Source organism: Rhyacophila brunnea, unplaced genomic scaffold (genome assembly GCF_057557595.1).
Source record: "Rhyacophila brunnea isolate RB1 unplaced genomic scaffold, BYU_Rbru_1.0 scaffold_10, whole genome shotgun sequence".
Lineage (NCBI taxonomy): Eukaryota > Metazoa > Arthropoda > Insecta > Trichoptera > Rhyacophilidae > Rhyacophila > Rhyacophila brunnea.
The window spans coordinates 27,795,651-27,810,880 of record NW_028232752.1 but is presented as its reverse complement, the minus strand read 5'-3'; the positions used below and the strand labels follow the sequence as shown (position 1 = coordinate 27,810,880).

General features: G+C 30.6%; 1 protein-coding gene across 1 annotated transcript in view; it reads left to right on the top strand.

The window, feature by feature from the left end:
• Positions 1–15,230, top strand: part of LOC147079050 (terminal nucleotidyltransferase 5C) — a 366,674-nt gene that overhangs the window by 303,167 nt on the left and 48,277 nt on the right. The gene's annotated exons all lie outside the window — the stretch shown is intronic.

The window sequence follows — 15,230 nt, the reverse complement described above, 5'->3', positions numbered from 1 at the left end:
GGTGAAAACAACCACATTCTATAAACATAAGGTATCATAAATGCACATACCAGTTACTTATTATTAATTTGAAATTGAATAAGTAATACTTTGTGAGCACATCATGCCTTCATGAAAAGTCTCACACCTCGTCCAGTGTGTTTATGAATTATGTATTATTATTGTCTTTGATAAAGGGTTTATGTATGCCACGCGAGAAATAACCACTTTCGCTAATCATATTAATTATTACGTGTTTGAAATTCCGTTTACGCGCAACAGTCCATAAGAAATTTTACTTGAAAAAAAAAGGGAAAATGAAAATAGATTGCGTGGAAAAACTCTGAGAAATCGAGGAAATCATTTGATTCAAGTGATTCTCCATGAAAAAAGCGGGTTTACTGTGTATAAAAGTCTTATCTGTGAAATATATTATACACTAATTGTTATTCATAAGACGTTAAAAATGTGTGAAGGTAGGTACCTAATAGAATATATTATATAATAATAATCAACATCTATTTTATATTTTTTTAATAAAGATTTCCTTAAGTCTCCTCCCAATACATACTGTCAATCGCAGAATAGCTATATACTTCGTCCATATTTTCCCGCAATGAAAACTACGATTTACTCCAGCTCATAATGCAGGAAAATGGCAGCAGAAGCGTAGGCAAAAAAAGATTGTGTTGACTGCGCAAGCTCAAGCAAAGTGGTTCAATGTCTAATGCGTTAGTGATCTGATATTGCTGGCCTAGGGTACTGCAATTCGGTCGCCATAACTTGGTATGAAAATACTATGAAGGTGCTGCCTCAAATAGTCATTGTTTAATTTATTGAATAATTAACAAATACATAGTTAAAGTTATAACCTAACAATCGACGTATATATTCTAGTTTGTAGATGATTTTTTATAATCGGTTCTTCAATCTATTCTTCCTGATACTTTGGGTCCGAACACAAACTGGAAAACAACACGTAAGTTTGTCAAATATGAAAATCGAGCCCGAAACTGACGACTTCGTAAGCAGATAGTTATTTGATAAATTACACGTAAAACCCTCAGAGTATATCAGAGCCCGGGCTTAGGAGGGGCCCGGCGTGGCGGGTCGATAGCTTAAGCGAGATAAACACACACTACAAATTCGCGCTAATAGTAAAAACAGTTATTGCGCTATTTCACAAGTGGAATTTTATTTTATAATTAATTTTAGTGGATTTTCTGGCTGATAAAAATGGCTATTTATCCAATACGGCGAAAGGTTGCGTGTAACTTGGCTATCACAAAAGGGGGTCGCTATTATTGCTTCATAATATGATACCGTGCCGACAATTCAAGTTGATTTATTTAAAAATGCCAAAAACCTCGGAAAACCCTTTATTTTACACAGAACCGTGCAGTTCTGCAGAATACCATTTGGGGATCACTATTGTAGAACATTACACGTTTCTTAACCTTAGCGATAGGTAGGGGGTCCCGCTTCAGGATATGGGAGCCATGTATACAATAATTGAATCAATTCGATAAATTTGAGATGAGAAAATAAAATAAAATAATATTTTATCGGAATGCACACATGGAAACTAGAATCTCACACATAATACGATTTGTGAATTTCGATCGCAGTGTTAGTTATTGCTTCTAATTCGAATGTAATATGGTAAATTGTTTGTAGAAAATGATGATTGTAAATATTGTGCAATCGAAAATATTCATTTAATTGCATTCGAAGATAAGCAATAACTGGCACTAACATTGGAAATTGCAATTTACTGCCGCTCCTGACTATGAAAGTCCTTGGGAAGACCCGTTGGCCGACATAATCGCTGCGAACCTCACCTATAGTAATAATATAACACGGAGAAAGATCTACAGTTGCATACTATTCATAAAGATATTTTCTTATAAATTGTTATAATCGTCAATACTAATAAAATACTATTAATAATTAATTAGTAACCCAACAGTGATGTAACTTTTGTCGGTAACGTATAACGTTTAATATCAATTTGTATCAAACGTCACACTGTTTCTTTTCAGTTCAGAAAAAAGTAATCTACAGTGAGAAATATATAATAGTATATTTAAAAAATATATAGACATTTAATTTGTATACAAATTTACTTATATAATTATATTTATTAAATGTCTGGTTCAATAAATATCCATTCCAATTCTTCTCAAGTTCAACGATTGATAAAATCTTAATTAATATGCTAATGTGAATTTTGTTTATTTTACGAATCGACTGCGAAAAATTTAAGCACTTTCTGATCGAATTGATTTAAACCGAATGATGTAATTGGCTTTTTTATTTGAATAAAATTATAATATTACTATGGAGTATGTTTATAATATTATGTATTAATTAAATTTTTGGCCGGATACATAATACTAAATATACATTTTGAATAGATGGACCAGTTAATATAATATTTAAGTGATTATAATATTAGTAGTCACTCAAGCTATACCGCGTGTCGTTTGCTATACGGCAAACAGAGTAGGCGCTTGTATTGTGAGAATATTGCCAGGATTGGAAGATACTATTTACCGACTTCCTTAATAAAAACAGAAATGTTTAACACAATGACAATATTATGCAGTATTTTTTTCTGGTGAGTTGGGATATCGTTAGTAAGGTATATGGCTCAATCTAATTGTCAAGTGATTAGTTATGTTATCGTCGCGATTTTTTCATCAGTATTGTATATGGGCTGAATAAACTTTTTTTGTCGATTTTATTCTTCGTAGTACGACCTAATCTTCCTACCATCACTTATAAAAACTTTTAACATTATTAACACATCTAAATGTGGTACAGTATATAAGAAACTTCAAATGCTTTCATGGTAAGGGGAACGAACAGGGAAGCGCGAGAAGGGATTTTAATACACCAAGCTGCCGCACTTGATGTTTGAGTTTTCGTATTCTATATACCTAGTACATATTAGGATTAAACATTATTATGATGAATGATATCGAAATATAATATTTTATTACATAATACCAAATTATAGATTTATATCTTTCAGGGTAGTTATGTAACCTTTATCACTCCAAGATCAGTTTAATTGTATGACATCTTCACAACTATAAAATTGTAAATTTTAACTAGTGTTTATAATTTCTATATGATGTCTTTCGGCTAAGATTTTTTAAAAATACTTTTATTTAATACTTATGTGAATTTGATATTATGCAAGCAACAAGTAGCTATACATAGTGTCAGTGTAGGTACATAGTTCTTGAAGAGAAATACCGGGTCGTAAAAAATATTCAAATATATACTACAAAACTTAAATTAATTATCATTTAAATTAAAATTTCACCAAGTACCTTCGGTCGACATAATTATTATTTTAATTATTTATAAAAAATAATAGTTAAAAAACTAAACATAATATAAATATTGTTATAAAATGCTTCACCTGTTAAAAATATGGTAAGTATCTATATACTATAATATATAGATACGTATAACATTGTTTTAAGATTGATATTAGAAATGTTAGAATACAGATAATATTTTAGTAGCTTTTATAAAAGATGCTTATAGGAAATATATTTTAGGAACCTAATTTAAAATAAAGTGTTTATTTAGTTCTAAAAAAACACAGTTGTTTTTTTACTGTTTTATTAAAACACCTGTTAATTATTGTCAAAAAATAAGAAAGTATTTATTGATTTTTTATGTTTTATCTGTACCTCATAATTGTATAGAATAATTAATTTTAAGAAAACTTACACAGTTTTGTAAATATTTAGTAAGTAAATATTGTGTACTTAAAATTATTCGGCAACGCAATGGAGTCGCTTCATATTGATATCGACAGTAAAACGTCGTAATTAAAATTAATATCACGACCCACGAAATAAAAAAAATAATATTTATTCAGAAAAATTATAATATGAACTGTGTACACAAATTTCTCATATATCATCTGCGATTTAATCATTCTGTAATAATATATTATTTTTTTTATATAATGCATAAAAGTAGGTATTATTATAATTATGTAACGTAATATTATAATCGAACCAATTTACGCATATTTTAATGTTTTGATTTCTGTACCTACCTAAGAGTATTTTTTTAATTGGCTCGACAATCCAATTGTGGTCCAATGGTGGTGATGTTATACGTGAAATAAATGTTAGTTACTTGATGAACCTATTAGGTCCATACTCTGGGTCCAAACATGCATTGAAAAATAACATATTGTGATTTTTTATCAGACCCAAGATTTGAATACGGGACCCACCACATCATAAGCCTGCCGCGTAGCCGCACGGAATATCGTGGGCCAAAACACGTTTCCTAAAAAAAACGTAATTTAAGATTTTTCATGGTGAAGTAATTACAACTATTTTATAAATTTCATGTTTTAACCGGGGATCAAAAATATATTAAATCGTGGTAACGTCATTTATGGATGACCCCTAATCAACAAAGAATCAATGCTATATCTATATATTACGTTACATTTTTTCTTTTGTGATAATATAAAACACTAATCGATTGAGTTGAATTTTGAATTCAATGATATTTTAATATACATAATTGTCTACTAAAAAATAATGGTTACTTAAGCCCTGACAGCTAAAATTATTAAACATGGAACATGCTTTGCCTACTGATTCTCTGAATGCTGGTTGTCCAAATTCGAAAGAAAATTTATTTGACAAAGTAACCGAATCCAAAGGATTCAAACAATTTTACTTTTCTGAAAATTATGTACTTAATTACGAGTACAATAAGTAAACTAAAAAAGTAATAATTACAGACGAACAATACATTGCACAGAATGAAGACTACTGAAAGTAAAATGAAAATAATCGGCGCGCGTAAGTAATCGGGGTGGGCCGCGGGCGGGCTGCGCGTCTATACTTATTCTACATTCATTTTTCGTAACGCTTTTGCATCGGATATCAAGAGTAAAACATGTTCCATGTTAATATAAACGTGATATTCGATAGTTTTAACAGAAAATATGACGTTGTTGGAACAACGCCGAGCGATAGAAAACGACGCAATATGCTTCATGTAAGAGCAGTCGGAATTAATAGTATCGGTAACAATAATTAATTTCGTCCTGTGTAATTCGTGCACACTAGAATAAATCGCAATCTGCGTAAGTTCAAGATTCGTCGCCCCAAAAGCAAAAAGAACACTTGAGCAAACATGGAGTTTTGAGAAAAGCGCATTTTAAGTTTTTTTAGTGAAAAAAAAATCCGTGGAAATTTTATTATTTCTTTATATGTATCTTGAAATGAAATTCAAAGCACAGATGACTTATTACTCACAGATTGAAATGTAATTTTTATTTTTATTTTTTTATTTTTCATTATCTTGTTTTCTCTATATCTTCATTATCGAAGATTCTTGTCACAACAGTCCGCCCCGCCCTTCTTTCTGCTTTCACAAATTTTGAAATAATTACACATTCTCTTAGCCACTGCAGATAGACTGGCAAAATCGTGTACATGTTACGTTTTTAATATACATAATTTTGAAAATACTTCTGAGAAATATATTATAACCAATAGAAAAAATCTTGGAGTGACTCGTGACGTCGCTTATTAATTAAAGTAATACCTACTTTGATTTAAAATACAAAAGCCGATCGCCAGTTGTAACTTGATTTGGAAAACGTTTAAGAGAGTATTAATAGCCATTAATTAAAATTTGTCGCAATTAAGTATGGCTCCTGTAGCATAGTGGGCTATGTGGATGGGCGCGAAACCTGAGAGATGCATGTTCGATTCCTGCTGCGTATCTTACTTTTTTCAAAAAAGATTTTTTCTATTGGTTATGTTATAATATATTTGTCATAAGTGTTTTTAACATTATGTATGTTCAATAATTAGAATGTTACATTCTTAAATCTCGTGAATTAAAAAATAGTTTTCATTATAAATTAATTGAAGATTAGTTTATAAATACAAAAGTGACCTTTATTTTCTTTCGTAAATTTTGATTTCATGGATTTAGTTCCACAAATGCCATTTTGCCTATAATAAAGAGAAAAAAATTACGAGCAAAACCCCATTCATAACTCAAACCCGTCAAAATGTCACAAGTGCCATTTTGCTTTTGAGGCGTCGAAATTGTTTCTCTATTATAAAGCGATTCATTACTTATATTAAATTGTATTCTAATATCATGCCGACTATTCGTATGTCAAGAAAAACTAAATATAATATCTGAATACTAATTTACCCAAACACATTTCGTGTGATTAATAAATTATTCAAATTAACAAGATTTTAGTAATGCAGTTTCTTGAAAAAACCGGCATACTACTTTCAATTTCTTGATGACCTTAGATTTATAAAATAATATGCAGAGGAAATTATCAATAATTTATAATTATTATAAACAAGTATTTTTTTCGGGTCTCATAATACTGACAATACTTATTATGTCATACTCCGCAATTACTACCGGTTTAAATACAATATCATTTAGTACCTATCTCAATGCATTAATTTTAAGTCTAGACTAATACCACTGTCTTACTATAAGTAGCTACTGAACAATTTCCAGACTTTTTTTTAAAGTGACTACTACAACTTATTGGGTGACACAATTTTTACAAAATATAACCGTTTATAAATTATGCTGGTCAATAAAAACAATAATATTATACATAATAAAATATAGGGTTATCAAATTAGTAATAAGAATGTATACCTTTTTAAAACGATATGGCAAAATTTACGGTAATTATTGTGTTCAGTGTTATTTGGCAAATCATCATAGAAAAATACACAGTTGTACAGCGTATTAGCGCCTGTGTGCGTGCAGCAATATCGCGATAATAACACTGTTTCCACGTAAAAGTGTTGACTGCCTCGCCAATCTCATTATTCAAGAGTAAGCGAGACGCGATGTTATCATTATATAGTACTATTTGACAGGTAATGAGAATCAGTTAACCTCAAAATGAGTCTCTACGCGGTGTAGTTCATTTTTTTTACCGGCGGGTTCGCCACCATCGTTCTACTGCGCAGGCGCAGATATTGAGAAAATCCAACTGTCGCGTGAAAATTCAGAAGCTTCCGAACTTTTTTGATTCATGCTTGCAGTCTTGCAACTTGCATGCTAATACATGTTTACACGTGCATTTTCTTGTAATGGCCGCGATAATACGTACTGTCAGCAGTAAATCCATGCAGGTTAAACGTTGTATAAACCTACGAATTGTTAAAATAAATCTATTCGAGCTACATTTCGGATATTACGTGAAATTAATATTCATAATTTAATTAGAAAATTCAAGTCATAATTAATATTTACGATGTTCAGAATTCAACTCGTCAAAAATATAAACGTACTGCTGAAAATATCGATGTTTTGAATCAAAGTGTGGATGAAAATCCAGAATAATCAATTACACGTCGTTCTCGAGAACTTTAACTTTTTTGTGGCACTTCATGAAATATTCTTCATAAAGATGTGTAAGTATTTGAAGGTGTATAAAATATAATTAACACACGAACTTGAGTCATTTAATGACTGTTTAGTGTGTCGAAATTTTGCTAATCGGGCTTTAGAACAACTTGACATTGACCCATTATTTCATGAAAAATCATCTTCAGGGATGAAGCTCATTTTTGGTTAAAAGATTTCGTTAAGTTCAATTGTTGCATTTGAAGTCATGAAAACTCACATGCTAATCTTGAAACACTTTTACATCCACAAAAATTAGCAGTTTGTTGTGGTTTATGATTCGGAGGTGTAATTGGACACAAGAGATTGTGTCTCGTGCCACGATCATCTTAATGAGAGTTAAATTAAAAAATATATACATCTTATCTTATTAATCGTATAAATCTTATTATAATCCTTTATGTTTTGTTTAGGGCATAATCTATTCATTTTATATGACGTAATATTAACATTCCTAAAATTTATACATGTATGCTGGATTTCTAAAAGTATACGACAATACATTTTATAAAATTTGATGTATTGTAATTATTAATAACCTGTGTTTGGACTATGTCTTGAAGAATAGCGCTATTTAAAACATTTCTTCTCAAAGTGGTATATTTATAATATATTTCTCTCTTGTCTTATAATTTGCATGCGACTGACTTTTGTGCAAACGCAAACTTTTAATATAAAAGTTTTCCGCAGCTTTTTGAGCGTGCGAGCTTAAAAGTTTATTTTCAAAAGACTATGATATTTCTGTCGCGTTTACATTCAGGTGAAACAATGCAAACTTTTTTCATATAAAAATGTTCATTCATTGTACATACTAAACAAGAAAAAATATAAAATATATCTTCAGAATTATTATACTCTTATTTACGTTCAGTAAATATAATATCCATTATGAATATGCAAACTACCTAGGTACATACATGAAACAAAATGGTATAGAATTAATAGGCTTAGGTAATTAATATTTTGTTACTGTTTAGAATTTAGACCAGGGGAGGGCAAACTGCGGCCCGCCGGGTATTTTTTTGCGGCCCGCCATCATTAATTGTACTTCTGATTACGAATAACTTTTTTATATATTTTTTAAAAAATATTGACAATAAATTAAAATTTGAAGAATTTGTTGTTTCGTAAATGTATTATCTCAGTACCTACGTCTTCTTTGCGTCTCGTATCACACTATGTAACCACTATTTTCTACGTTGAACATCGATTTCAATAGATATTGATAGTGTACCGACAGAGCTACAACTTGAGATTATTGATCTGCAGTGTGACACTGATTTAAGAGAATTGCATCGTCGTGAAGAAATCTCCTAATTTTACAATGCTCTTAATTCAGACAAATTCGACCAACTTAAAGATTATGCAAGAAAAATGTTCTTTATTTTTGGATCAACCTATATGACAAACATTTTCGATCATGAACCTCAATAAAAATTGTTTTATCAAATATCTCCGATACCCATTTACAAGCAGTTTTGAGAACATCAACTACAAAATTAACACCTGAATTTTAAAAATTGTTCAAAAATGTACATTCATTCTTCTCATTAATTTTTTTGTAATGTTTATTTTTCGTGATAATAAAATAGTGTATATCTAAAAATGGTATTTTATTTACGGCCCGCCGCTCATTTTTAATTCTTGAATTTGGCCCTCCATCCAAAAAGTTTTCCCCCCTGATTTAGACCATAGGTTCCCAAAATTTATGGGTCATAATTTTTCACCGCAATGCTTTAATTGTTACATTTTTTGTATTGGTGTGTGCATTAAAAATCATGAATTAACAATGATAATCGAATTCATTTCGTTCGCCTGAATGAACCGCGCGAATTGTCAACTGAATTTACATATTATTATCATCAGTTGAAAATGTCTCATTGAATGGGACGAAACCGGTACTGATTAAAAATTGTAGTAGAACTCCATTATATGGAATTCATTGTATACTTACTTAAATGTACTTAATATGTATTATGTTTGTTTTATTATTTCTGTATGCGAGTTGAAACTAAGTCCGTTTTGACAAAGTTACAAGATAGGCAAATTGGATTTTTTTTTGCGCATTAAACATCTGCTATATTTTAATGATAAGATTTTAGTTAAGTAGGTACTTAGATTTTTTAAAAATAGTTATCTTCGTTTTGTATTCTTCCGAGTTTTTTTTAATATTTAGGTAAGTACCTCCAAAGACATTTTCTCTTTGTTATTTCTATACAGTTATCATTACATATATACAGGACAAATAAGATAGTATCCGATAATTCATTTTCGCTAAATTTGGACGCATACAGAATTAAACATATCTATACCTGACAGACTGTATTATAAGTCTAAAAAATCAACTTCGGGAAAACACAATGAATAATTGGAGATTTTTTAGCCGATTAATAAATAATAATATGTACGTACAATTCCATGGCTTTAGTGATTTCCGGTATCATTTATAGATAGACTCAGATGGTAAGATTTAAAACTTTAGGAACAGAATCTAATTACTTATTAACTCATTTTCTGCAAAACCAGACATGAATCGGATCACTTAGCGATCTATAATATTATTTTAAGGTCACTACGACGTAAAATATATTGTAGCCACTATGTATTTCAATGTATTTTAATTTTATTTTGCATACGTTAGTATTTGATTTTATATTATACAATACAAACAGTGTCAAAGTTCAAAACTATTAAAATTAAGATAAAGATTATAAAAAACGAAAGGAATATCTGTAATATTGCGACTTAAGATAACATTATACAATGAGCGGTCATTCACCTTCTATATTTTATATATTTAAAAAAATAGAAGCACAAAAATAGCAAATAATAATAATATAAGCAGTGCTTATGTTATTTCACTTCAATCGTTTGAATTAAATTTCAGTTAAAAATCATAACATAATAATAAATACTGTTTAGTATCTTATTTTTTTTACGTAATATTATCATCAATTGAATTGGTCGTAATATGAAACCAGTATTATTAATTATAAATATGAAAGAAAAAAATCTGTAAATGAGCACAATATAATATATTAATTCAGGCGCACACACAAGGAGTGGGCCATTCGAGTCCGGATAAAACCTTTTTATTATTAACATTTCGATTTTATCCTCTGGGTAATAAATATTATGTAAAGTATATAACATATTTTTATTATTGATTCCATAGCAATATGTTAATATATTATAATATGATTCAAATACCGAAAATGTAACATAATTATTGTTGGTCTAGTAATAATAGATTGTTAAAAGCAAGACCTCTTTCACACAGTGTTGAAAATAGTTATTCAGAATTTCTAATCGCAAATCTAGTTTTTAGGTCGATTTACACAACTTGGGCAGACTGATGCACTTGTATTCATTCAATTCTCAGCATCACGAATCTTTTGTTATTTATTTTTTCCATTGTTTATTTTATACACATTTTCAATTTTATTTTTATTTATTTTTTTACATACCGTGAACATTACAAATTATAAATCTAAGACGTTCACAACATGACATTTAAAAACAAAGAAACAGTGTAAAGAAGAAATAAATATATGCAGTATCACAAAAAAGTATGAAAAGCAAAGTAAAAGGTACAAAAATTATAAAAAATATAAATTATAAATAATGGAAATACACCGAATGAGCCAAGTGGACCCTATATTAAGGATTTATAAAACAACGTCCACCTATACCTACTGATCCCCACGTAGGTGGAATATATCAACATCCCAAGCGATTTGGTTGAACAGAGTATTGCCCTCCCAATTGGCATCACCAATGGCAGGTTAGTTCTGCTCCTCGGGAGAACAAACAACTGATGCTCCCGATTTATAAGATAGTTATCGGGGTCACACAAGTCAATACTACCAAGAATGGGAGAGTTCTCATTTACACCACGTATAAGTCGAAACAAAAACTATCATGTCCCCTATATCTATCTACTTAGACTGTGTCCAAAAATTCGCCCTGAAAAATTATTACTACCTACCTTGTAATACATAGATTCATTAATATTACATTACTATCTGGAAAGCAAAAATATCATTTTTGCACAACTGCCACGTCACTAAATATATTAATAATTGGCTTTTATTATTAGTTACTCACTGTTGCACTGATCATGTTTATGAAGCATGTCTTAATTTGACCCTTAATTATGCTGATTTTCATTAATAACTCCAGATAAATGTAAAGTGAAAATCATTCATTAATAATACAAGATTATTATCTGAAACCTAATGATACTTACTTACGCATAGTTTCAAACCAAATTAATGAATGTTCATTATATATTATTATCATTTTGACAAATTTCACCGATCAGAACTTATGATGCATGATTGTCCCAGGTTGCATATATTGCAGGTTCGACTATCAAATTCACATATTGGTTTTTTCAGAGAAATGTAAGTATGTGTATTCTTTGATCGAACCGATCGGTTATTGCATTGTATTGTTGGTTTTTACGAGAGAAAATTATTTATTTTTATTAATAATTCATATAATATTATGATGATAGAGATAATCCCTTGTTATTTGGGCTCTTCTTCTTTTGAAAGGAACGTACCATAAAAAAAGACTGGAGGCTTTCTAAATGTGGCTGTATCGGCGTACCATATAGATCAGCGATGGCACATGGGTGGCACGCGTGACCAACTAAAAGTTTTCGATGGGATTTTTTAATATTCAAAATGTTTATAGCAGTAATATATAAAATCAAAGCGAAAGCATGTTGATGTATATTGTGGCAACACTTGACAGTTGATGTTCTATATTGAATCATGTATGTACATTCGAATACTTGAAATAGGTTGACAAAGGATGATTCAGCAGCATGTATTAATTTGCAATCCATGACATATCAGCCTGATATAAAAAGTCTCGCAAATAATATGAAACAAAAAACCTCAAATAAAAATTAGTGTGTTGTTAAATCTTTATATTTCCTTATTTTCTTTCATTTTGCGTATATCATTTTTTATGTATTCAATAAACAATATAGTTATATAACCAACGTTATAATATTTAAGAAATATGATTTGGATGATATTATCATGAATGCACTTAAAAAGGAATGGCACGAGGCCACGAATTAAAAAAATAATCGGCTTATTTTGGCACACCGATCAGATCCTATTTGCCATCCCTGATATAGATACTCTTGGCTGATTGTATTACCAATAATAAGGTTTTTGAGCTAATTAGACAGGAGAATAATTTATAGGTTACTATCACTTATCACTTTATAGGTTACTACTACTTCATGCAGAAATGCTGCAAACTTTGTGAATGTTTTCCGGAATGAAAGGTATGATTTACCCCATCTCATAATTTAGGGAAAGGCAAACGGTGACAAAAACGAAGGTAGAAGAAGATTTTCTTGGTTTCTAGGATTTTTCATAAGTGGTTCAATGTTGACATTGTGGATCCGGTATGACTGATCCAGGGTAGGATAGGGTGGATCTTCAATAAAGAACGGCAAAAAAAGAAAATCTAAGAAGAAATAATGATAATATAACTAAACTATATTCACAATGGGGTCTTTGAAAGTTCTTTCTTAGACGCTCCCGGTTTACAAACTATTAAATTACACAAATTGTTTTTATATTTTCAATAAATAAATAATTCAAATTCATTCGTGCATAATAAGCACATACCATAGTATATACCTAGTAGTATATTTCGGCTTTCACGCCATTGTTAAAACAAGTGCAAAACCGAAATATCTATCGATTTTATACAATAGCCGAACATTTACATAATACCTACAGAGCGGTGCGTGGTAATGTGACATCTGTATATATATACATTAAACGCTACATAAATAAACTTCTAAAAATATAACATAATATATGAAAAACTTTGTAAACAAACTCAGCCAAATTATATGTGAAAATTTAAGGCTTCTTATTAAGGTAAATGATTTGAAAATCCCACGCGTTCAGCTTGTGTGCCTACGCTTGGAACCTAATAAAAATAGTACAAATTATATTTATGGATGCTAATAATATGAAAGGGGAATGTCCATCGCGTTGATCGCGATCGACCGTCGTGGGATGGATTTTGATTGATCGCATCCAATGACATTATTGATCGCATCATACGAATTGTATCGAGAAAATTCAGTTGTAATATTTTAATATGATTTCATTGAGATTTCGAAGGTAAATAATTAACTATGTCCATTTTTATTCACTAAACCATGTTACGTGAAAGTCGTTTTTACGTTAACCTAAAGGAAGCCCACGTGCCATCGTCATATCACTTGATTTATAGTGCATCACTTACGACTTGCCGCATGAGTGAGTAGAACAGAAGATGTGATTCTCTGCGCTTTATATGGAGGCAAAGTTTCCATACCATCGCGCAATAAACTCTTTACATATTAGGAGAATATGTTGACGATTAGTGTAATGAGGACCCAAAAGAAGACCAAAACTGTACATTTCACGACGAAAAGGAAATTAAGTATTTTTTTGTAATTGTAAAAGCTAAGTGTTAGTGACGTCCCTAAACAAAATGCCGCCCCTAGGCAGCGCCAGAAACCGCCCCATTTTGTTATACAGTATTTTTTATCATCCTTTCATGACTCCAATATCTGAGAAAGGTGTTGTATGGATACATTACTAACAAAATATACCACTAAACCTAATTTAAATGCCATCTCTACTTTAATAGAGAATATTGAGAGCCCACGGATTCAGATACATTTAAAAATACTACACCTGACAACTTGCATGTGTCATTGCTGCTCACCAAGGACAACGGAAGTAAACTATACATCACGACCCCGACAAAAAAATACCGTCCTGTTAAACCTATTATGTTAATGAATACATTTTATTTCCAACCAATAAGCTGAATTTTAGCTAAGCTATGGTACCTACCTATTTCTATATATACCTAATGATTCTCGTCAATTTGCCGTCTTTCGAGTAACTGCCGCCCCAAGCGACGCTCATTCTGCCTACCCCCACGGGACGTCACTGAGCACAGATTGCGACGCTCTTTTGTGATAGCCAAGTAACATGCGACCCTTCGCCATATTGGATAAATAATCATTTTTATTGGGAAACACACAAAAAAATATCGGTGTGTGTACTTATGTACGCGCGTTAGAAGTTATACTTCTTTGGCGTAACAAAACAAAAACAAAACTTGTGATAAACTAGATTCTCTGACTAGCTCTTAATTATCTTGTAAAATTACACACTCAGGAAAAATGACCACTTATTGGAACGCCGTTGGTTTATTTCTATACACTTTAACTTATATTTCTAAATTATTTAATGGTTCTTCGTTGTTTTTATTTTTAAAGTACCAACTGTCACTCTGACGTGTAATAGTTTGTTTACGTAAGGAATTGCAAATGGCAAAAATAATAAATTCGCTGCCTATGCAACGGAACAATTCTAAAATATAATATTATATTGTATAATCGTCACGATCGCATTACCATACCGTGGCGTAAAGGTAGTGCGTCGGCAGATAACCGAACAATCGGTGGTTCGAATCCAATCGAGTGTGAAAAAATAAATAAAAATACACTCTTTTATCTGGCTTACAGATTTTTATTTACAGGCTTTTTTAAAATAATACATTGTTTAATGCAACCACGATCAAACGATGTATTTGGCGATAGTACATATTATTGGATTGTATTGTATTGTAGTTGAAAGCCATGTAGTCGACGTGATCTGAATTTCACTTCGCACTCACGGGCAATATCTATAATATTATTATATTGGGATATGAAAACCATTAAGGAAAGTTTTTAAATTAATTTTTTTAAT